The sequence below is a fragment of the Geospiza fortis genome, unplaced genomic scaffold (genome assembly GCF_000277835.1).
Source record: "Geospiza fortis unplaced genomic scaffold, GeoFor_1.0 scaffold104, whole genome shotgun sequence".
Taxonomy (NCBI): Eukaryota; Metazoa; Chordata; class Aves; order Passeriformes; family Thraupidae; genus Geospiza; species Geospiza fortis.
Window position 1 is genome coordinate 3,500,909 of NW_005054325.1, and position 4,037 is coordinate 3,504,945.

Genomic DNA, 4,037 nt, shown 5'->3' on the forward strand with positions numbered 1-4,037 from the left:
TGAAGTAACTATTAAAATCTTATATTCTTTACATTATACAATTAGCAATGCAATATTAAGGTTGTATTGAAAAGGTTAGTGACCACTGCATGACTGAGTGATAATATGGGAAAACTTGTTTCCTGGCAGTTCATGCTTCATTTTCCATCAATCAGAGCCTTAGGAAGTAGTGCATTTGATTTTTATTGTAAATAGCAACCTTGAACACTGATATTTGGTAATAATATCCTCCTACCCAAAGAGAGAAAGAATGTACCACCCTTTAACAATAGTTGAAAGCATTGAGGTTTCATGCAGCCACTTCTGCCAGCCTGCCCATCTTTCATCCTTTTCTGCAATACAATCCCTCTATCCTTCCTTACCACGCCAAAGCAAGAAATAAGCCATCAAAAACAGGGTGTTTGTGAAGAAAACACCTGTGATTCACAGCAAGATAAGATACCATTAACTCAGTGAAGAGCTAAACTTCTAAAACCAATCATGAACTGGTAAAAGAAATTATCAAACACTAGAAGGTACATAATTCATCAAAGCACACTTTGGGCCAGCAGAGAATGTATCAGAAAATGTAAATGTTTATCTTACAAATTTATACTCAAATGAGGAAAACTTAAGCACATACACTGACTTTAATCACATAAAAAGCAATAAGCCTAGAAAACCAAATGTTTTACAAAATTTATATCCAAGACTGCTACTCCTAAATTCACACTGCAACAATAATGGCAGAGAGCAAGCCATGCTGAGCATCAAAGTTAATCCTGTTGGCACAGAAATGTTTTCAAGGTAATTTACTAGTTAGAATGAAAAACGCTTTAAAATTTAAGGTTAACTGGAAAACTTCTTACTTCTTAAGTTTTGCTTCAAGAATAGGTTAGTGAGGGAGGTGTACAGTTTGTATCTTGAGAGAAGTCTGGTGTAAAGCATTCCTGAAGTACTAAGTGCTCTTTGGTCGACCATTTGCAGTCACAAGTTTGTAGTCACACTCAAACTGAGCTCCCTGTGCAGAATCTGCCTGCAGGACACATTACACTGTGGATTTCAGTGCACTTGCTAATGCTTTTGGAATTCATCTCACTATAGGCAGTACCCACCATGAAACGTACTCTTGGGTTTGCTGCCTGCCCTACATTTTCCTGAAACACATGAAAAAAGAAGTGAATTTTATATGCTATATGTTAAAAAAGAAGTGAAATGTAAGGAATCTAAATGATTGATAAAGTCCTGTTTTGTTTAGTTTTGGTTTCTTTATATGAGTCTCCAATAGCCATAAGAACACTACAAAACTTATTGATTGGCTGAGTTTCTACTGTAACTGAGTAATTCTCATTTGCAAGCTTTCAATCTAAAGAGTTGCAAGGGGTCTGGGTTGGACTTCCTTTTTCTTTTTTTTTTCATGAAAATGGGAAATGGAATAGTGCCTCACAGTTACCAGATGAACACTGAGGAAAAAAAAAATAAATCACTGGCTAGGAATGGAAATAACATTCCAGTGGAAAACAACAGCGAGCTTTTAAAGCTGCATAGGTGGGGACCATTAGCCCCCTGGTGGGCTGAAACTTCAAATTAAATCACAAGAAGAGGAAGCAGCTGAAATAGTAAATAAGCAACAGCAGGAATAACTGTCTCATCTGCTCCCCGATCAGGGTGTTGAACAACAAGCAATGGGAATAATGCATGCTGAGAGATCCAAGGATGTAGTCTTATTACCGGGGGCGGGGGGTGCACGGAGGGGGAAGAACACCTGTATTTTAGGAAAAAGTTCATGTCCCAATTTCAGGTTGACAAAATGGATATGCAAATAGTGAAAGCTACTGTGAGTGATAAATATTTACAAGGAGGATCATTAGGATAAATCGACTTTGTACATAACCGTGTGAAAGAGGTTTTGTGCGGACTGATTTTAGGCCGTTTTTTTTTTTTTCAGTCCTTTGCATCCCCAGTTTAGGAGCCTAAACTTACACCAGGTAAGAAGAGAAAACAATAGACCTCTCAAAAAGTATTAATGCAGTCAGTCAACACCTCCCATTTTCACTCCATTCAGTTCCCCTCCAAACTCCAGCCCTCCACAGGAACCTGTTTAAATCCACTGTCTAATCACATACATAATATTTTTCCTTTCTTTTGCAGTGAACCTCATTCGATCATTCACCACTGTTACTGGGCAATTTTGGTGCTAATAAAGGCAAGCTGATTATGTAAACAAGAAAATTGATCCAAACAGGAGGCTTCAGATGTGCAAACTCAGAGCATTTGTTACAGTATTAAGGCCAATTATCACTATATCTAAGTAATTACAAGTCTGCCTTTGGTCACAGCTCATGGTTTTTTCTCACTCTGCCATCACTATCCAGGACAAAAGAGAAACCTTAACAGTTGGCCTCTGATCTGCTGTAACTGGAGATTACTGAGAATGAAAAATGTTGGAAAAAGAACAGGTTCCAAGCAAATGAAGAAAGTTCTGAGCCTATTCCTTCTCACATGTCTCAACATAAAGAATACTCATTGCAGATTATCTGATATGGGGTTTAATTTCATTTCTGTGGGGTAAGCAATCCTTATCATAAAGGAGATAAAAAATCCTACATCTATCACTTTTACAAAATATGTGCATTCCTGGTTTAGAGACCACTTGAAATTATTAATTTCTTTAATAAAAAACTTCTAGCATTTTTATTTTGCTTTATCTTCACATCACTATTGTAAAGACTGGCTTTGGCAGTACCAAACATCCTTTAAACTGAAGTGTACTCCTTTAGAAAAGTGAATTTATTTCAAGCTACAAAAAGATCTGAAGACGCTAAAATACTGGACACCAATCCCAGTGAAATTCCCACGTTTGATAACTGACTGTATAAATGAAATTCAATCCCTAAATCCTCCTGATTTTTCTTCTCCTTCCCTCCTTGTTCTTCTCTGTCCTGGCAGATTTTTTAATGTGAACCAGAGTGGCTTTTCCAACAGCACAATTCTCTGCAGGCTGCTTCAGTGGGAGGCCCCTAACTCTGACCTTCTCAGTAGCCCACATATGCTTATCAACAACTGCCTGACCTCCTTGTGATTCCTTCTCCAACAGTGAATTCTTATGGCAGCCTGCAGTGCTGCACAGACCATAGAAATACCTCTCCCAGTGCGCCACAGAAATCTGAAAGACCATCTGCCAAGGGGAGGCCTTACATAAACGTTTGTGTCTTGCAGACTTGAGGAGAGTCAATCTGAGGACAGTCAATCTGACCATTCCTGATCACAACCTTAGAAACATTTAAAAACAAAAAAATCACGGCCAAAGATGAAGGCTTAGAAAACACCAAATACACTGCTCAGAATGAGCTTAGCCTACTTTATTTTCACTCCAATTATTTGAGTTTCTTCTTATTTATTCAGCATGGATTTCACAGGAACCATTTACATACTTGATGCAGTGTATTGTGCTAGATTACTTTGCTGAATCAGTGCCTTAACTGGGAAATTTTGAAGAACTATGCAAATAGCAGGTCACTGTACCAATCTGGATATAATGCAAGTTTAAACAGAAACTGAGATTTGAAGGAATCAGTTTCCTCCTGTAATTCTGAAGTACTCTGCAAGCATTGATTCACCATAATCCAAGTGTCCTCTTAAGACAGTTCAACCACATGGATCAGCACTGAAGCATCCCATTGCAGGGACTTCCCTGAAAGAGGAAATGAAACTGGGAACAACTCACTGATGCTAAGGGGGATTTGGAAGGATTCATTTCCAGTTCACCAAGAAACCCTTACTCTTATTTCATCTGTATGTGTACAGGACTTCTGAAAGACAGAAAGAATGGAGCTACAATCCTATACAAGCCCTAGTTATTCAGCAACTTACGCCAAACTCATAATTTGAGAATGCAGGATTCTTGCATTCTGGCAAGCAGATGATGCAAGTAGACTGAAGTAAAAAAGACAGGTCTAAGGTCATGGCTGCTGAAAGAGGCAAGCCGTCAGGCTATGACCTAAAGGATCAAGGCTTTTTCTGTATTTTGTGAAGAGCAGGTCAGCTTACGGTTCAGC

At 38.5% G+C, this 4,037-nt stretch overlaps 1 protein-coding gene across 2 annotated transcripts in view; it reads right to left on the reverse strand.

Annotated features, from left to right (window-relative positions):
- Positions 1-4,037, reverse strand: part of CDKAL1 (CDK5 regulatory subunit associated protein 1 like 1) — a 376,797-nt gene that overhangs the window by 144,846 nt on the left and 227,914 nt on the right. The window lies entirely within an intron of this gene.